This window comes from Bombina bombina, chromosome 3 (assembly GCF_027579735.1).
Source record: "Bombina bombina isolate aBomBom1 chromosome 3, aBomBom1.pri, whole genome shotgun sequence".
Lineage (NCBI taxonomy): Eukaryota > Metazoa > Chordata > Amphibia > Anura > Bombinatoridae > Bombina > Bombina bombina.
In genome coordinates, this window is record NC_069501.1 from 689,280,141 (window position 1) to 689,302,783 (window position 22,643).

Here is a 22,643-nt window from a genome sequence, read left to right on the forward strand (position 1 = left end):
AAATATGGTAAAGGCCCATGGTCCTCCATAATCTCTATCCCTTTTCCTCCATATAACTATATCTCTAAATAACAGCAAGCTCATTATAAGTCTGCATAATAAATGCTATGTTTCATGGAGTTATTTAAAAGTAGCATACTTCAACAAGAAAAACAGAATTTATGCTTACCTGATAAATTACTTTCTCTTGCGGTGTATCCAGTCCACGGATTCATCCTTACTTGTGGGATATTCTCATTCCCTACAGGAAGTGGCAAAGAGAGCACACAGCAAAGCTGTCCATATAGCTCCCCCTCTGGCTCCGCCCCTCCAGTCATTCGACCGACGGTTAGGAGAAAAAGGAGAAACCATAGGGTGCAGTGGTGACTGTAGATTAAACAAAAAATTTTAACCTGACTTAATTGCCAGGGCAGGCCATGGACTGGATACACCACAAGAGAAAGTAATTTATCAGGTAAGCATAAATTCTGTTTTCTCTTGCAAGGTGTATCCAGTCCACGGATTCATCCTTACTTGTGGGATACCAATACCAAAGCTTTAGGACACGGATGAAGGGAGGGAACAAGACAGGTAACCTAAACGGAAGGCACCACTGCTTGCAAAACCTTTCTCCCAAAAATAGCCTCCGAAGAAGCAAAAGTATCGAATTTGTAAAATTTGGCAAAAGTATGCAGTGAAGACCAAGTCGCTGCCTTACAAATCTGTTCAACAGAAGCCTCATTCTTGAAGGCCCAAGTGGAAGCCACCGCTCTGGTGGAATGAGCTGTAATTTGTTCAGGAGGCTGCTTCCCAGCAGTCTCATAAGCCAATCGGATGATGCTTTTCAACCAGAAAGAAAGAGAGGTAGCCGTCGCTTTTTGACCTCTCCTCTTACCAGAATAGACAACAAACAAAGATGATGTTTGTCTGGAATCCTTAGTTGCTTGTAAATAGAATTTCAAAGCACGAACCACATCAAGATTGTGTAAAAGCCGTTCCTTCTTAGAAGCTGGATTAGGACACAGAGAAGGAACAATGATTTCCTGGTTAATGTTCTTATTAGAAACAACCTTAGGAAGAAACCCAGGTTTGGTACGCAAAACTACCTTATCTGCATGGAAAACCAGAATGGGTAAATTACACTGCAAAGCAGACAATTCTGAAACTCTTCTAGCAGAAGATATAACTACCAAAAACAAGACTTTCCAAGATAATAACTTAATATCTATGGAATGTAAGGGTTCAAAAGGAACCCCTTGAAGAACTGAAAGAACTAAATTTAGACTCCATGGAGGAGCCACAGGTTTATAGACAGGCTTGATTCTGACTAACGCCTGTGTAAACGCTTGAACATCTGGCACTTCTGCCAGACGCTTGTGTAAAAGGATAGACAGAGCGGATATCTGCCCCTTTAAGGAACTAGCTGATAAACCTTTCTCCAATCCTTCTTGGAGAAAAGACAATATACTTGGAATCCTAACTCCACGAGTTAAACCCTTGGATTCACACCAACAAAGATATTTCCGCCATATCTTATGGTAAATGTTCCTGGTGACAGGTTTTCTAGCTTGGATCAGAGTATCTATGACTGATTCAGAGAACCCACGCTTGGATAGAATTAAGCGTTCAATCTCCAAGCAGTCAGCTTCAGAGAAACTAGATTTGGATGCTTGAATGGACCCTGTATTAGAAGATCCTGCCTCATTGGCAGTGTCCATGGTGGAACAGATGACATGTCCACTAGGTCTGCATACCAAGTCCTGCGTGGCCACGCAGGCGCTATCAGAATTACCGAGGCCTTCTCCTGTTTGATTCTGGCTACCAGCCAAGGGAGAAGGGGAAATGGTGGAAAGACATAGGCCAGATTGAAGGACCAAGGCGCTACTAGAGCATCTATCAATGCCGCCTTGGGATCCCTGGACCTGGATCCGTAAAGAGGGACTTTGGTGTTCTGACGGGACGCCATCAGATCCAACTCCGGAATGCCCCAAAACTGAGTCAGCTGAGCAAATACCTCCGGGTGGAGTTCCCACTCCCCCGGGTGAAAAGTCTGACGACTTAGGAAATCCGCTTCCCAGTTGTCTACTCCTGGGATGTGAATTGCAGATAGGTGACAAGAGTGATCCTCCGCCCACCTGATTATTTTGGATACTTCCTTCATCGCTAAGGAACTCTTTGTTCCTCCCTGATGATTGATGTATGCTACAGTTGTGATGTTGTCCGACTGAAATCTGATGAACTTAGCCACCGCTAGCTGAGGCCATGCCTGGAGCGTATTGAATATCGCTCTCAGTTCCAAAATGTTTATCGGGAGAAGAGACTCTTCCCGAGACCATAGGCCCTGAGCTTTCAGGAAGCCCCAGACGGCGCCCCAGCCTATCAGACTGGCTTCGGTCGTTACGATGATCCACTCCGGTCTGCAGAAGCACATTCCCTGAGACAGGTAATCCTAAGACAACCACCAGAGAAGAGAATCTCTGGTGTTCTGGTCCAGTTGGATTTGAGGAGACAAATCTGCATAATCCCCATTCCACTGTTTGAGCATGCACAATTGCAGTGGCCTGAGATGAATTAGAGCAAAAGGGACTACGTCCATAGCTGCTACCATTAATCCGATTACCTCCATGCACTGAGCTACCGATGGCCGAGGAATGGAATGAAGAGCTCGGCAAGTGCTTAGAAGCTTTAACCTTCTGACCTCCGTCAGAAATATTTTCATTTCTACCGAATCTATTAATGTTCCCAGGAAGGGAACCCTTGTGAGCGGGGACAGGGAACTTTTTTCGGTGTTCACCTTCCACCCGTGAGACCTTAGAAAGGCCAGAACAATATCCATATGAGCCTTGGCTCTGAGAAAAGACGACGCCTGTATTAAGATGTCATCCAGATAGGGTGCTACTGCAATGCCCTGCGGTCTTAGAATCGCCAGAAGGGACCCTAGCACCTTTGTGAAAAGTCTTGGAGCGGTGGCCAACCCGAAGGGAAGGGCCACAAACTGGTAATGCTTGTCCAGAAAAGCGAACCTTAGGAACTGATGGTGATCTTTGTGGATAGGAATATGAAGCTACGCATCCTTTAGATCCACGGTAGTCATATATTGACCTTCCTGGATCATTGGTAAGATTGTCAGAATGGTCTCCATCTTTAAGGATGGAACTCTGAGGAATTTGTTTAGAATTTTTAGATCCAGGATTGGTCTGAAAGTTCCTTCCTTTTTGGGAACTACAACCAGGTTTGAGTAAAAACCCAGTCCTTGTTCCGTAATTGGGACTGGATATATCACTCCCATCTTGAGTAGATCTTCTACACAGTGTAAGAACGCCTCTTTCTTTGTCGTGTCTGTAGACAGACGAGAAATGTGGAACCTTCCCCTTGGAGGAGAGTCCTTGAATTCTAGAAGATATCCCTGAGCAACTATCTCTAATGCCCAGGGATCGGGAACATCTCTTGCCCAAGCCTGAGCAAAGAGAGAGAGTCGGCCCCCTACCAGATCCGGTCCCGGATCGGGGGCTACCCCTTCATGCTGTCTTAGTAGCAGCTGCAGGCTTCTTGGCCTGTTTACCCTTGTTCCAGCCATGCAAAGGCTTCCAGGGTGCCTTGGGATGTGAAGTGTTACCCTCTTGCTTTGCTGTAGCAGAGGCTGAAGCAGGACCACTCCTGAAGTTGCGAAAGGAACGAAAATTAGCCTTGTTTTGGCCCTTTCCCCCAGTGATATCCAAAATAATCTCTTTCAACTTGGGCCCGAAAAGGGTCTTTCCCTTGAATGGAATATTCAGTAACTTAGTCTTAGACGACACATCGGCCGACCATGATTTAAGCCAAAGCGCTCTGCGCGCCATTGTAATGTACTGTGCCTTTAAGACATTTATCCCATAATCCTATAAAGTCTAAGTGCTCCCAGAATACATTGCTTGGTATTCTGGTCACACCCTTGTATCAGCCTGACTTACACTGCTTCTGAACTCAGCTGTTACCTTCCCCCTTCTACTAAGGGATTACCCTCAGCTGGATATCTCCTGCAGTATCTGCCTACCTTGTTGCTCAGTGTTTCGGACAACACTCTCCCTGCTTCCTGTGCGGTTACCTCTGCTACTACGCTTTATCTCCGGACCTGACAGCCTCACAGAACACCGGGTGACGTCACCATCAGCTGCTTCCGGTCTCAACCGATCTCAGACTGCATCCTCCATTCTCCTCGTGAGTACAGCGTTTGTAATGAGACTGTATTGTGATATATTTTTGCTATAATCTGCAGAGAGTCTTACTTGTATATACATTTACTGCGCAATTAACACACGAATCACTAATGTCATATAAATCTATGTTAACTAGTTTATATATATCTTGTCATACTTGTACTGAGTACTAAAGTTTACTTTGTTGCTTAAAGGAATGGCAATATATAAGCTTTGTATCAATATTAAACATCCCCTTATGTTAAGTTATAATATAAGGGGTAATTTGTAAGGAACACAACATATATATATATATATGTATATATATATATATATATATATATATATATATATATATATATATCAGCAATGCTAAATGTTCAAACTATATTTACAGAAATTCAAGAAATAAGGAGACTTTATTATAACTTTTGTTCATTCAATCATGAGTGTTATTTGGGTCATTACAGGAAATACCAAGCCCTAAAAAAAAAGAATGATGGATCCCCAGGAGTTATATAACCAAGTACTAAATTTAGGACAAAGAGTATATCAGCTTAGTCAAGGGCTGAGAGAATTGCAAGTTGAGAATCAAACACTTAAGGGAATAATTACTGAAGGTTTGAATAAAATGCAACCTCACAGAGCATGGGCAGACAGTTTATATGAACAGAATGATATTATACTAAATTCTTCAAATGAATTCTTTAAAGCCTTATCTACTCTGTATGAGGATCCACACAGACAGCTCACTGCAGACACAAAATTGAGAGCATTAAAACAAAACAAGAGAGCTGTAGAAGACTATATATCTGAATTTAAGATTTGGCAAAAAGATTCAGAATGGAATCTTATATCATTAAGAAATCAGTTCAGACTGGGACTTTCTGAGCTCATTAAAGATGAACTAGCCAGAATGGATATCCCAGAAGATTTGGAGCAGCTGATGCATTTAGCTATTAAAATAGACCATAGGATAAGAGAAAGGAAAAGAGAAAGGTACACTGTAGATAATCCAACCAGACATAGAGATGCACACACAACCCCCACTCCCGGAAGGCTAGGTGACGAGCCTATGGATATAGGGGTAATAAGGGGCCCTCTATCATTTGAAGAAAAGCAAAGAAGAAAAGAAAACCATCTATGCCTGTACTGCGCTTCCAAGGAGCATGAAGTCTCAAGTTGCCCTGTCCTTAAAAAACCTAAGAAAGGTAAGGGACATGACACAACATTGATTTTCTCTTTTCCTAATGAAAAATTGACTTATACAAAATTTCCTATTTTTCTACAGTGGGAACACCATCAGCATCCGTTTGACGCTGTTATTGACTCAGGAGCTTTCATGTCATATATTGATTCTGATATAGTTAAGATTAATAAAATACCCTTAATTAAAAAAACTACACCTGTGTCAGTACGTTTAATTGATGGCAATCATCTGGAATCAGGTCCCATAACACATGAGACAATACCTTTACTTATGATATCTAATGACCATAAAGAATATATTTCTTTTGATGTTTTAACATCTCCTATTTTTCCAGTGGTTCTGGGATTACAATGGTTGAGATTGCATCAACCTACCATTAAATGGCAAACAAGTAGTGTCACATTTAAATCTGAATACTGTGAAAACACTTGTAACCAGAATTTTACAATCATGACGGTGGCGGAACAGCCTATACCACCTGAATACACTGATTTTGAGCTTGTTTATAGTAAAAAGGAGGCAGAAAATTTACCTCCAAATCGACCTTATGACTGTTCAATAGATTTGATACCAGGTTCTGACATACCTTATGGTCATATTTTCCCCCTCTCAGAACCTGAATTATTGGAACTAAAAAAATATCTGACAGATAATTTGCGTAAAGGGTTTATACGTCCCTCAACGTCACCTGCAGGAGCAGGGATGTTCTTTGTATGTAATAAAGATCAAAGTTTAAGACCTATAATAGACTATAGGGAACTTAATAAAAGAACAGTCAAAAATAGATACCCCTTGCCCCTGATACCTGAACTGATTGAAAGGTTGAAGGGAACAACTATCTATACTAAGTTAGATCTAAGAGGGGCGTACAACCTTATTCGCATGAGACCAGGAGATGAGTGGCTCACTGCTTTTAGAACGCGATATGGGTTGTATGAATATACTGTGATAATGTTCCCGCAACCTTTCAGAGATTTATCAATGATATTTTTAGAGATCTTTTGGATATCTGCATTGTGATTTATTTAGATGATATTTTAATTTATTCATCAAACCTACAGGAACATGTAATGCATGTAAGGAAAGTTATTTCCAGATTACAAGCTCACCATCTCTATGTCAAACTTGAAAAATTTATCTTCCATAGCCAGGATATAACCTTCCTAGGTTACCATATAACACCAGATGGTATATCCATGGATAATGGAAAAGTACAGGTTATCCAAGACTGGCCAACACCTAAAACCAAGAAAGATGTTCAAAAATGTCTCGGTTTCTCAAATTTCTATAGGAAATTTATTAAAAACTTTGCTTCAATATCCAAACCTCTAACATCGTTAACTAAGAGTTCTATACCTTTCCTTTGGACACAAAAAGCTGATCAAGCTTTCCAAACATTAAAAAATAGTTTCACCACAGCACCTATACTGCAATACCCCAATCCAAAATATCACTATATTCTAGAAATAGATGCTTCTGAATATGCAATTGGTGCAATTTTATCTCAACAAGAAACTAGCTCAGCTCCTATACACCCTGTGGCATATTATTCTAGGGTGTTAACTTCATCAGATCTTAACTATCATATAGGAGAAAAAGAATTGTTAGCCATGAAGTCAGCTCTAGAACAATGGAGACATCTTTTGGAGGGTACAGAACATCCTATACAAATTTTTACAGACCACAGAAACCTCCAATACTTGAAGACACATAAGACATTGACAGCACGGCAGTTGCGTTGGAGTTTATTTTTCTCTCGCTTTTCGTATATACTCATGTATAGACCTGCGAGTAAAAATAAAAAAGCTGACATTCTATCCAGACTTATGGAAAAACCTCAGATTAAACCTTCATTTGGTTCCGTGATACCAAGAGAATGTTTTACCCCTTGCCTTGGAGTAACCATTCCAGCAGAACAGCTTCTTAATGTAACCTATCCAAAGGATAATTTAATTAGAAAAACAGATGGTTTATACTACAATGGAGATAACATATATGTTCCTCCACAGAAAAGACAGACTATCCTACAAACCTTTCATGACTCACAGTTATCAGGTCACCCGGGTATACAACATACTTATGATTTGATTAAACGCAATTATTGGTGGCCTAAAATGAGGAATGATGTACAAGAATATGTCACTCATTGTGAAACGTGTTCCACATGTAAAATTAATAGGCAAAAACCTTATGGACAGCTACTTTCTTTGCCCATCCCAGAAAGGCCATGGACACATATAGCAGCTGATTTTATTGTGGATCTACCACCATCTAAATCTTTCAATACCATCTTAGTAGTGGTAGATCTTTTTTCCAAGATGTGCCATTTTATTCCGTACCACAAGTTACCAACTTCTTTGGAAACTGCGTCTTTATTCATTCAGAATGTTTTCAAATTACATGGGTTACCTCTGACTATAACAACTGACAGAGGAACCCAATTTACCTCAAACTTATGGAAGGATCTTTGTAGAACATTAAACATTACTAGACGCTTGAGTACCTCCTTCCATCCACAGACGAATGGCCAATCTGAGCGCACAAATCAATGGTTAGAAGAGTATCTAAGATATTTTTCCACTCAACAACAAGATAATTGGGCAGATCTACTGCCATTGGCAGAATTTGCTCACAATAATTCCTTGAACTCTTCAACCAAAAGTACCCCTTTTTTTTTACCAACTTTGGGTTTCATCCCACTTTCAATTATCTTGAGCAAAGAGAAAATAGTTCCCCAGTCGTTAATGACTTGGTTAATACTATTGCTGAAACCTTCACTATAACTGCAAATCACATAAAGGCATCAAAAGACAGACAGAAAAAGTTTTATGATTTACGGCGCCAACCGTCACCCGAGCACAAACCAGGAGATCTGGTATGGTTGTCCACAAAGCACCTACGTTTAACTGCTCCCTCGAAAAAATTTAATAGGTTCTTCATAGGACCTTTCCCTGTGCAAAAAGTGATCAATCAAAATGCTGTAACTTTGGAGCTGCCTAGTCACTATAAAATACACCCCACTTTCCATGTGTCCCTCTTGAAACCATACAAATCATTACGAACAGTGGTGGATCAGTTGCCTGTGGTACCTCCCATTGAGCCAGAACGTGAATTTGAAGTACAGAGTGTCCTTGATTCCCGAAAGGTGGCTGGGAGATTACAATATTTAATTCGTTGGAAGGGATACACCTCTGACGACGATTCTTGGGAGCCGGCTTCGAATTTATCTGCTCCTCGTTTGGTTTCCTTATTTCATCGGCGGAATCCTGAACGTCCTCATCCATGAACCCCAGTGGTGTTCATCTTTGGAGGGGTGATCTGTAATGTACTGTGCCTTTAAGACATTTATCCCATAATCCTATAAAGTCTAAGTGCTCCCAGAATACATTGCTTGGTATTCTGGTCACACCCTTGTATCAGCCTGACTTACACTGCTTCTGAACTCAGCTGTTACCTTCCCCCTTCTACTAAGGGATTACCCTCAGCTGGATATCTCCTGCAGTATCTGCCTACCTTGTTGCTCAGTGTTTCTGACAACACTCTCCCTGCTTCCTGTGCGGTTACCTCTGCTACTACGCTTTATCTCCGGACCTGACAGCCTCACTGAACACCGGGTGACGTCACCATCAGCTGCTTCCGGTCTCAACCGATCTCAGACCGCATCCTCCATTCTCCTCGTGAGTACAGCGTTTGTAATGAGACTGTATTGTGATATATTTTTGCTATAATCTGCAGAGAGTCTTACTTGTATATACATTTACTGCGCAATTAACACACGAATCACCAATGTCATATAAATCTATGTTAACTAGTTTATATATATCTTGTCATACTTGTACTGAGTACTAAAGTTTACTTTGTTGCTTAAAGGAATGGCAATATATAAGCTTTGTATCAATATTTAACCCTTACTCACATCCCCTTATGTTAAGTTATAATATAAGGGGTAATTCGTAAGGAACACAGCATATATATATATATATATATATATATATATATATATATATATATATCAGCAATGCTAAATGTTCAAACTATATTTACAGAAATTCAAGAAATAAGGAGACTTTATTATAACTTTTGTTCATTCAATCATAAGTGTTATTTGGGTCATTACAGCCATGATGGCAAAACCAGAATTTTTCGCCGCTAACTTAGCTAATTGGAAAGCAGCATCTGTGATAAAAGAATTAGCCAGCTTTAGAGCCTTAATTCTATCCATAATTTCATCATATGAGGTCTCCGTCTAGAGCGACTCCTCCAGCGCCTCAAACCAGAAAGCCGCTGCAGTAGTTACAGGAATAATACAGGCAATCGGTTGGAGAAGGAAACCCTGTTGAACAAATATTTTCTTTAGTAAACCTTCTAATTTTTTATCCATAGGATCTTTGAAAGCACAACTGTCTTCAATTGGTATGGCTGTGCGCTTGGCTAGTGTTGAAACTGCCCCCTCTACCTTAGGGACTGTCTGCCATGCGTCCTGACTGGGATCAGTTATGGGGAACATTTTCTTAAAGATAGGGGGGGGAACAAAGGGTACACCTGGTCTCTCCCACTCCCTATCCACAATATCCGCCACCCTCTTCGGGATCGGAAATGCATCAGTGTATACAGGGACTTCTAGATATTTGTCCATTTTACACAATTTCTCTGGGACCACCATGGGGTTGCAATCATCCAGCGTAGCTAATACCTCCTTAAGCAGCACGCGGAGGTGTTCCAGCTTAAATTTAAATGCTAAGGAATCTGATTCTGCCCGCTGAGAAACCTTTCCTGTATCAGAAATTTATCCCTCAGACAGCACATCCTTCACCGTCCCTACAGAGTGTTGTGAGGGTACAACAGATAAATCCTCCAAAGCTTCTGATTGCTCATACTCTTTTCTTAAGACCGAGCTATCACACTTTTTAGGAAAACCTGGCAGTTTGGATAAAAATGCCGCAAGGGAATTATCCATGACTGCTGCTATTTGTTGCAATGTAATAGGGGCCAATGCGCCATAGGTACTAGGCATCGCTTGCGCGGGCGTAACTGGTGTCGACACATGGGGAGAGGAAGGTGGGCTATCCTCGTTACCTTCTGTTAAAGAATCATCTTGGGATACATTTATAAGTGAAACATTGTGATCTTTAAAATGCTTAGACACATTAGCACACTTAAAACACAAATGTAAAGGGGGTTCCACCATGGCTACTAAACACATAGAGCAACATCTATCAGTAGGCTCAGACATGTTAAACAGACTTAGACAGCACTCAAATACTGAAAAAAAAAAACAATTTGAGAAAAAACGGTACTGTGCCTTTAAATAATAAAAAGTGCACACTTTTTTACTAAATCTCAAAAAATGATCCAATCTTCCTTCCACAATATCTTAATGCTTTGGAATGATTGCACAATACATTTCAAGTCAATTAACCCCTTAATGCCCGAACCGGAGCAACCTAAAACTGACAACCGGTTAGCAAACTACCTTGCCGCTGGGGATTAATTTGATAGAAATAAGCCTCTATGAAGTCCTCAAGTATTCTTTGGACCCTCCACGTGAAGCTGCATGAAGCTGTCTGCAATATGAACTGCGCAACTGAGGCGCGAAATTTAGGCCCCCTCCCTCTCCACTCCGGAGTTGTGGGGCCTTCCAAACCCTCAATAGGTGTCTAAAATTCTGCCATTTGGAATAAATACTCCATAAACGACTCCAAAGTTAATAAAAACTTGTACAATCGTCATATTTTCACTATAAAATAATCGATTGCCCCTTAACAGTGTCCACCAGACTTTTAGCCCTGTTTATTAAGCCTTCCTTCTATACTGAGTCTCAGAATATGGCTTACCTTCCCCACATGGGAATTCTTGTCAGTCTTCTAGCATTACTATGTCTTGACTACAAAAAGATGACTGAACATACCTTGTAGCAGTTAAGCCTTCAAACTGTTCCCCCCAACTGAAGTTTTCTGGTACTCCTCAGTCCTTCGTGGGAACAGCAGTGGATTTTAGTTACAACATGCTAAAATCATTTTCCTCTCAGCAGAATTCTTCTTCACTTTCTGCCAGAGAGTAAATAGTACAAACCGGCACTATTTAAAAATAACAAACTTTTGATTGAAGATATAAAAAATACAAATCTACCACCACATTCACTTTACCCTCCCGTGGAGATGCTACTTGTTAGAGCGGCAAAGAGAATGACTGGGGGGGCGGAGCCAGAGGGGGAGCTATATGGACAGCTTTGCTGTGTGCTTTCTTTGCCACTTCCTGTAGGGAATGAGAATATCCCACAAGTAAGGATGAATCCATGGACTGGATACACCTTGCAAGAGAAATATCATTTTAAATAGCCAAATATTCAAATATTGATGTTACATTCTAAACAATAATCCAATGATTAAAGGGACAGTCAACACTTGCGGTAATATTATGTGATACTGAAAAATAAAAAACGAAGATCCGCATGCAGCATAGCCCTTTTGCCTTCTTCAAATGATCAGCAAATCAGAATCCAATCGTCGGTCAGAAATTGCACACGCTTGAAGAAGAAGGTAGCTACGTAACGGTGGGGGGAGTTCGGCTCCATATTTACCTGGTATTAGAGAAGTTATCGACGGTGATTAGTACAAGAAGCAAGTAGGCAAGGCAAAAGGGCTATGCTGCATGCGGATCTTTGTTTTTTATTTTTCAATATCGCATAATGTTACCGCAAGTGTTGACTGTCCCTTTAACTTTATGGGGCACTCTAGCCAAAATTGGAATCCCCATTGATTTATTTCAGTTTTGAATAGAAGCATTTTTGTAATATAATGTACATGTATTAGCAAAAATGTTTCTAATAAAAGCTATAGCTGTTTCAAAGGTATGCAATGTGAACCAGCATTTTAAACACATTACTTGTACCATATGGTAATGACTCAATTTGTTCATTGCTGACATAATACAAGCCCTACTGGTGCTCTGAGCAGCTGCACTATTTAAAATGCTGGTGAACTGAAAATATCTAGCTATGCTTCACCTGTAGTCATACATTGTACTAGAAGTATTGTTGCCAATACATGTATATTGCAAATATTTATCTATTAAAAGATGTTATTCATCTATGTGCATTTCATTTTTGACTGGAATATCCCTTTAAGGAAAATTCCAATATTCCAACAATATTCTAATGTTAAAGTACAGAAATTGGGACCAGTCATATTTTTATTTGAAAAAAAAAATGAATCTAGGAAGTGTATGTAGGCATAGATTATAGATGTTTAGAATAATTGAGTTCAGAATTAGAGATTATGTCATATTTCTTTTTTGTTGTACAATCTTCAATGCATTGTAAAAATAACAGACTTCATACCACTAGGGACTGCTTTTGTTACATCTTGATAGTTTTTTTTTATTCTTAACAGCTCTTAGCATTTTAGAAATAACACATTCTTTTACTTAAAGGGATATGAAACCCAGACATTTTCTTTCATGACTCAGATAGAGAATACAATTTTAAACAGCGTTCAAATTTACTTCTATTATCAATTTTTCTTAATTCTCTTGGGGTTTTTTTGTTGAAAAATAAGGACGTATGCTTAGGAGCCGGCCCATTTCTGAAGCACTATATTGCAGCAGTTTTGCAAGAATGGTATCCATTTGCAAGACCACTAGATGGCAGCAGTATTTCCTGTGCTCCAGATGCCTACCTAGGTATCTCTTCAACACAGAATATCATAGTAATAAAGTCAATGTGATAGTAGAAGTAAATTGGAATAAAATTAAATGTATGCTCTGTCGGAATCACTAAAGAGAATGTTTGGGATTCACTTACATTTTAGAAGATCGTCTCTATTTTTCTAACTTGTGCCCTGATGTGTTTACTGAGGCCACCTGTAAAAAGTAAGTAAAAAATCAACATATTTCCTAGATAAAGCTTACAGATAATCTGATTATAATGCACAGGTGTTCACCAGAACATTTTTAAAACAAAGATGTGTTGATTTAAAGGGACAGTCTAGTCAAAATGAAGTCAAAACTTTCATGATTCAAATAGGGCATGCAATTTTAAACAACTTTCCATAACTTGTAATCTACCTGTATGGCATTTCAAACATTACATTGAAAATATTGCAGAATTTAAAATGTGGCAACTATAGGTCCTGGGAGCCGAGCACCCTAAGCCTCCTGTTAGCGCAACTGAGTTCTGGCAAGAAAAGGATCGGTTTAGCTCAAATTTACCCGAATATTTTGAATGAAATTTTTGTCAGAAACTACATTTCCTTGGCTGCACAAGTTGAGTAATTACACGGTGTTTACTGTCAATGCAACATAATTTGAGGCTTATTTAATATTAGATATTAATTCCAATGCATGCTTTCCTACCTTGTCGTTGAAGCATACATCAGCAGGAAGAACGTACAGGCTTGTGTAAAAGACACTGAGGTCCAAAGGCTGATTTAGATATATTAATAGTTAGATAATTTCTCCATGATTCAGAGCATTGTAGTTTAAACAACTTTTCAATGTACTTCTTTCATATAATTTTCTTCATTTTCTTGTTATCCTTTGTTGAAAATAATACCTAGATAGGTTCAGGAGCAGCAATTAATTACTTGGAACTAGCTGCTGATTGGTGGCTGAACAACTATGCCTCTTAACAATGGCTCATCTAATGTGTTCACCTAACTCCCAGTAGTGCATCGTGGATCCTTCAATAAAGGATACTGAGAGAACAACGACAATCTAATAATCGAAGTTAATTGGAAGGTTGTATAAAACTGCTTGCTCTATCTGGATCCTGAAATAAATGTATTCAGTGTCATATTTATTTACGTTATGGATAGTTTTCAAACAGTAGTGATTTGTTAGTTGTTAAAGTGAACTCATCTAACATTATTTGTAACAATGTAAATTATATCAGCATCTAGTAGGTGGGTGCTTAGTATGTAATATTTATTACTAACTTTTTGTTCAGCCTGTGTTTTGCTATTTAAGTTAGTTATAATAAACAAGCTATTTGCATTGGTAATCCGCTATAAATTGTGTTGTATTTATTTTACATATTGAGTATTGTTTGAGAAATTGGCCCTGTATGCTTTGGCTGTTCACATAAAATTTCCAGTTTAACATTGTTTGCATAATTCAGAGAAGTTGTCCCTGAGGTGCTAGAGAGTTCCAAATGTATAAAAACATAGACCCTCTTTGCAGCACTTTTTTTTTAAATAATACAGCTACTTATTTAATACATTATGGGAATAGAGACAAACTGCATCTTTGGAAACATATTTTACTTAAAACAAATGGGCTATATTGAATTTGACTCTTAACATTAGTTTTCCTTCTAAAATTGTACATCATTTCAGTTTTTATTTCACTTTGCAGATTATTTCAAGGAAAATTATTCCTTAAAAAACTCAGATAAGGTTAAATCTGATGCATTTTGGAGTAAAATTACCTATCCTATACTTAGTAGTGAAAAAATGTTAGCCTTGAATGCTCCAATTTCTGAAGAAGAAATTCTAAAGGTTATTCAGGATCTTCCATTAAATAAAGCATCAGGTCCGGATGCACTCCCTAGTGAATTTTATAAAATTCTTAAACCACTTATTGCTTCACCTCTGAGTAAGCTTTTTAACCATATATATGTCAATGGGAATGTAGTTTCCCCTCAATTTTGCGCATCATATACCACCTTGATTCTTAAACCCGGGAAGGATCTGACTAAAAAGGAATCCTATAGGCCCATAGCGTTACTAAATTCCGATTATAAGATTTTGACTTCTATCATAGCTAGGAGATTACAAAGAGTAATTCATAAAGATCAAGCAGGGTTCATGCAGAAGCGTAACTCATCAGCAAAAATCAGGGAAGTTCTGGTAACAATAGACTATTTTAAATCTATTGAGCGGACGGGGCAGAGGAGAGAGGGGGACTCCCCAGATCTAGCAATCATTTCAATTGATGCAGAGAAAGCATTTGATTCAATTCATTACGATCATCTATTTTGCTCACTGTACAAATTTGGTTTTAAAGGGAACTTGCTTAAATTTGTGGAGAACTTGCACAAAAAAAGCATTTACAAGAATTATTGTTAACAATATACTGTCTCCGGAGATATTATTGGAAAGAGGAACACGGCAGGGATGCCCTCTCTCTCCTCTCCTCTTTAACCTCTCAATTGAACCTCTGGCGATAGCAATAAGAAAGAAAATAGAAGGTATTAGGATAGGAAGGAAAGAGCTTAAGATCGCGCTCTATCCGGACGATATCCTGCTATATGTCTCTAATGTACAAAATAATATACCTATAATTATCTCAATTATAGAACAATTCGGATCCTTCTCGGGATACAGGATCAATGCGTCAAAATCGGAATTATTATGGATTAGGAGGAAACCTGACTCTTTATTAGATATACCCTTTGGAGTTTCTGAATCCTTTAGATATTTGAGGATAGAGATCACGGTAGACTCAGATAATTTTTATAGTCTTAATGTAACACCAATAATCAGTAAGATTGGGACTAGTATGAAATTATGGCAAAAGCTTCCACTTTCAATCTCGGGTCGTATTGCTGCATTCAAAATGATTCTTCTCGCAAAATTATTATATATTTTGCAGAATACTTCAATAATTCTTAAACGGAAAGATATTGAAAAAATTAATAGTATGATGAGAGGTTTTATATGGCGGAATAAGAAACCCAGAATCTCACTAACAAAACTTTCATAACCTAAGAAATACGGGGGACTTGCGTTACCAGACATACAATTGTATAATCTGTTTTTTCTTGCTCGAATAGTAATCGATTGGATACTCAATAAAGACTATGTAACAAATAATGAACTTGAAAAAAATGTAAGCCTACCCTATCTTCCCACAGCTTTAATACATTGTAATGCTAAATCAGTTCCTCAAGAAATTAAAAAATGTAAAACATTAATGTGCCCCTTGCGAGCATGGTGGAAGATTTGTAAGATATTATCTATTGAAGGTAGTGTTTCTGATTATATGCCAATCAAATGAATTTCAGGCAGGATTACAATTGGCACCTTTTCAGAAATGGTATACTTTAGGCCTGAATAATATTTGTCAGATAGTAGATTGGAACACACATTGTATTAAAACATTTGAGACTTTAAGAAGAGCATTCAATCTCTGTAATAAAGATTTTTTTGCATATCTACAAATAAGACACTTTATTACTAAGATGGTAAATGAATATGGCTGGAACTGGTCTCTGGGGAAATTGGAGAAATGGTTTGTGCTGGTAAGAAATGGGTTCATGTCAATCTCGCCTTGCTATCAAATGTTGATTTCTAAAAATGGAGAGGAAAACATAGAAAATTTAGTATCTACATGGAATTTGATTATACCTCTATACCCCATAAATGTAAACAAAATTCATGCGTCTATTTTAAAAGTATCACAAGTTACTTTATCGGCCACATGGAGAGAATCCCACCTCAAGCTAATATACAGAGTCTATTATACTCCGAAGAAGGGGTTTAGATATGGAAACATTAATTTTTGTAAGTGTCCAAAATGTTCATTTCCCTCGGCAGATCTTATCCATATGATATGGGAGTGCCCTAGGATCAAAAACTTCTGGCTAAAGATAGAACATTGGATAAATCGGCAATCGCGTGATGAAAATCTCCCCCTGAGATTAGATGTGGTCTGTATAATTTTCCTGTGGGAAGCAATAAAAGATCTTCAGAGGCATAATAAAATAGTCAATATGATCATTTTAGCAGCAAGATACTTAATTTTAAAAAAATGGAAAGGCCGTGCAAGCCCCAGCATTAACAAGCTCAAAAACTGCTTAAAGAAACAATGTATATTAGAACAGAAGGATACTAATATGGAAAAAGAAAAGGATATTGCAGGGTTTTTAAAAAAAATGGTCAATGTTTATTAAAACACTGCCATCAAATGAGATCATATGATATATCCATTCAGGAACTCAGAGTTAGTGTTGCTGGGGATGTGGTAGTCAGTTCTGATTGGGCCCCAACTTAATGGGGGGGAGGGAGGAGAGATGAGAATTGTTCTTTTCTTTTTTTTTTAAATTTGTTCAGATGTTTTTGATCTGATTGATTGGGATATTAGGTTGGGTATGGGTAGGGGGAAGGAAAAGCAAAATAAGTATCCTTTTTTGATTGGTTACTGAGGGGATATGATACAAAAAGACAGACTAATAATATGATATATTGCCAAATGGTATAATGTTTTTCTAGGATTATGTAGGGATTGGAAAGAAAAAGGAGAGAGAAGGGAAGATTTTTTTTTTTTCCCTAAGATGGATATTAGTGATATGAAACGTATGATATTATTCTGTTTTTTTTTTGTAAATTTTTTTATATACAGCGGTTAAATGAAAATGGTTTTAAAACTTTCCTTTTTTGGTATTAATGGTATGAAATGCAGGATATTATTATGTTTTCTGTTTGTTTGTTTCTTTCATATACTGCTGTTAAATGAAAATGGATTCAAAATAAAGAATATAAAAAAATTGTACACCATTTCAAGCTAGGGGTCTCATCCTTCATAATGATAAGAAAAACTTAGTCTGTTGAAAATAAAAACAGATATATACCAAGATTTTCTCTTTCTCCACTCTTTTCTCTCCTCTCTCTCTCCTCTCTCTATCACTTTCTCTCTTTTCTCTTTCTTCTCTCCTCTCTCTTTTCCAGGCAAGTGGATGATGCCCGGTGGCTGCAATGCCAGACAGAAGGTTTGCTCTCAGGAACCTTATCTGCCTGGCATTACAGCCAGTGGGAAGCATCCACTTCCCTGGAAGAGAGAGAGAAGGGGAATATGATAAATATGATAAATGAAGGCCATTGACCCAATTAACTTATAACTCAGTTGTTTTTTTTTTGTTTCTTTTTTTGTATATTTGCTTTGAAGTTATATTTCCAGTTTGGAACTGATAAAGGTCACTTATTCATTTTTCTTTCCCATTGATCATTTTAATTTTTTTATTTTTTTTAAAAATTTAAGACAACTCAGTGCCCTTGCTTTAATAAGTTATCATACAATGAAAGTGGTATCAGGTTCCATGTATAAATAATTACCTGCCAGAGCAAAGAGATTACTGTGTCTAGCTCTAAAGGATTTACAGCACATTCAAATTGTGGTAATGTGAAGCAGTTGCAAAGGATTGTGATATATTAATATAAATCCTTAAACAAAATCCCTTTCCATTGCAGATGTGCTTACATAATGTATTTGAATTAGTCACACATCTTCCACTAGTCTGACTTTAGAATGTAATTTTATGCCTGTCTGGTTGTTTATGTAATGCAGCCAGAATTGTGCTGAAAATATATGGGAGCATGGGAATTTTGTGCACAGAGGTCCAGAACTAAAACATTTTTTCTATGTGTATATGAGTGTCTGTTTGTGCATGTATATGTGTGTATGTTTATGTTTATATACTTATGTGTGTGTGTATATGTGTGTGTATATGTGTGTCTGTATATGTGTGTGTGTATATGTGTGTGTGCTGGTATTTTATCCCTGGAATTTTCACATAGCTGTTTTTAAAATCCCCCCTAGATACACTTTTGTCTCTTAGGCTAGGTGTTTAGCCTGTTTTTTTTTAAAGATACTCCCAATTATCCTTTGGCTGGCATATGATAGGCCAAACCCTTTTGAATTGAGCATAGCATTTGGTAGCCAAACTGGTCTCACTCTCTCTTCTCTTCCATCCTTCTGCTGATGATGGCTGATTTTGGACAAAGAGTGAAAACAAACAGAGAATTTGACCAAGTATTCCTGGGAAAAAATTATCTCTGATTATTTTATTCAGTTAGCAGTGTTGAACAAATTGTGTTTGGGGTAGCTAGTTGCCCTGTATTATCTGGACTGTTTTGTTGTAAAATATATGTGTATATATAACTGTAAATATTCATCTTATTACAACATATGTATTGGTTCCTATTAAAACTCTTTGCACAACTATGGAAGGACCTGTTAGGTTTAGTGGTTTTTACCATAGAATCACCATTAATAACCACATGTGTATGTGTGTGTATATGTATGTAAGTTTATGGGTTTGTGTATGTGTGTTTATATGTATATTTTTGGGCATCTTGTGTCTATGTATGTGTATATGAGTCAGTGTAAATGTTTGTGTGTGTTTTGTGTGTATGTGCTTATGTGTATGTGTGTGTATGTGCTTATGTGTGTATATGTATGTATGTAAGTTTATGTGTGTTTGTGTATATCTGTATGTGTGTGCTTATGTATGTGTATATGAGTCAGTGTAAATGTTTGTGTGTGTTTTGTGTGTATGTGCTTATGTGTATGTGTGTGTATGTGCTTATGTGTGTATATGTATGTATGTAAGTTTATGTGTGTTTGTGTATATCTGTATGTGTGTGCTTATGTATGTGTACATGAGTCAGTGTAAATGTTTGTGTGTATGTGCTTATGTGTATGTGTGTGTATGTGCTTATGTGTGTATATGTATGTAAGTTTATGTGTGTTTGTGTATATCTGTATGTGTGTGCTTATGTATGTGTAAAAGTGTGTGTGTGTTTTTTAGGAACTTTGCATTTAGCAGCAGTCTAAATACTACTTTCTTTTTGATTAATAGTGGGAAGAGACACATTATTTTTTTTTTTTTACATATTTTAAAAGTTTGGCAAGAAAGTGCTGCATTAGTTTGTATATTAATCCTAAAACATGCCTTCACCTCATTTCTGGTACTTTCAATAATTGAATACTGGTAATAGAAAAGATATATAAACAATAAATTACTCCCAGTTGGGGGTTGAAAAGATAGATACTTAGGTCTAGATTACAAGTGGAGCGGTATTTTGCGCTTTATCTATAGCGAAAAACTTCACTAGGATTTTCATTTTTGTGCTAGTCAGGTTGCGCTGGTAAACTGTTTTTTCTCCAGCGGTTGGAAAAAAAAACACTCTCATGCAAACAACATGACATATTCTTATTAGCGCAAACCCAACATGAAAACATGAATATTCTTTACATGATGGAATATGTTCTAATTATTCCAATGTTCTTTACGTGATGGAATATGTTCTAATTATTCTTAAATAAATATTTCTACATATAACTGATGGTTTTTAAAACAAATATTTATCTATACCAGATCCAGAGTAGAGCGCACTCTCACCTTTAAAACTAACCGCCTCTCCCCTTCCTCTGAGGAAGGGGAGTGTCCCCCCGAAGCGTTACACAAATAAAATTACACTGGATTAAAAGGACCAGCGAGTGCCACATTTTTTACTTGTATATATACTGTATATATATATATATATATATATAATTATATATAGGTATAGATATATAAATATATATATATATATTTATATATATATGAATATCTATTTATAAATACAAAGAACATAATATGCTATGTACAGAACATTGGAATGTGAAATATTTACAGTAAATACATAGTTAAAACCTTTATTAAATATGAATATTGCATAAATATGATTTTACATGTTTTCATCTACTTAATGGGACAGTCTACACCTTAGTCATCTTAAAGTCTTACCTTAGATTAAGCTGCAAATAGCTTCCTGCACCCTTTCTATATCTTGCAGCAGGAACAGTAAAAAAAGTTATTTTAAAATGAAAATTGTTTCTGGCCACTTTGAAATGGCTGCCAAACTCTACCCACTGATGACATCACAATCTGGGCTACATATAGGCAGTCTGCTGTATAGCATTGACAGTCTGTTAAATCGAACTAGTGAGCCTTTTGTGACTGGACGCCATGTGCCGCCTAGATTGTGATGTCACCAGTGGTAAGAGCTTGGCAGCCATTTCAGTGGTCGGAAACTATTGGCTAGATTACGAGTTTTGCGGTAAGCTGAAAAAGCAGCGTTATCAGGTTTAGGGGCACTGCACACTTTTTTGGCCTTACCGCAAACCAACTTACGCAAATTGCGTATAGTCTTTTTTCAATGGGACTTCCATAGTGCTGATATTACAAGTTTGTCCTGGGAGGCCAAAAAGTGAGCGGTACACCCTATCCCGTCAAGATTCCTAACGTGTAAAGTCAGTAGTTATGAGTTTTATGCTACAAAGCTGTTGCATAAAACTCATAACTAAAGTGCTAAAAAGTACATTAACACCCATTAACTACCTATTAACCCCTAAACTGAGGCCCTCCCGCATCGTAAACACTATAACAAAAATATTAACCCCTAATCTGCCGCTCCGCACATCGTCGCCACTAGAATAAACATATTAACCCCTAAACCGCCACACTCCTGCCTCTCAAACACTAGTTAAATATTATTAACCCCTAATCTGCCGCCCCTAACATCGCCGCCACTTACCTACATTTAATAACCCCTAATATTCCGCCCCCAAAGTCGCCGCCACTATACTATATTTATTAACCCCTAAACCTAAGTCTAACAGTAACCCTAACAGCCCCTAACTTAAATATAATTTAAATAAATCTAAATAAAATTACTATCATTAACTAAATTATTCCTATTTAAAACTAAATACTTACCTGTAAAATAAACCCTAAGCTAGCTACAATATAACTAATAGTTACATTGTATCTAGCTTAGGGTTTATTTTTATTTTACAGGCAAGTTTGTATTTATTTTAACTAGGTAGAATAGTTATTAAATAGTTATTAACTATTTAATAACTACCTAACTAAAATAAATACAAATTTACCTGTAAAATAAAACCTAACCTAAGTTACACTAACGCAAACAAGCTGAAAAGAAGAGAGGCGATAACGGTATAAGGTACAGCCAAAAAGACCAGGAGAAAGAAGCAATCACCTTAAATGAATAACATGCCAATAATAGATTTCATATATTTGCAAATTTAATCAAAGTTAATAAAGCAAAAAAAAACTTACAATCCAAAATACTTAAAACACATAACACAAAGACATACATAAAACAGACAGACACACACATGGGCCCCTCATTCAGCTCCAAAATAATGACCTAAGCCGGCAATAAGAATCCAAGTACAAAGCAACATGAAGCACCACTTATAGGACAACAGCAGTTGTAAATCCACATATGAATGTTAAATAAATAACATGAGGAATGAAATGCATCAATTATAATGAATGACGATGATGGTAAATTAAAGTTATGAAAGTATGAAGCGGCCCAGCAGTGATAAATACAGAGCAGTCACTAATGTCAGTGAAACATGAATCACTTAGGCCAACCTAGAGCATATACACAAATTCAGCATCCCTGCAATCATCCAAATCTCACTGCCTAGTGTGGGGTATCCACATGAGAGAATAAGTGAGAGGGCGAGTATTCAAGTATTCAGGCATC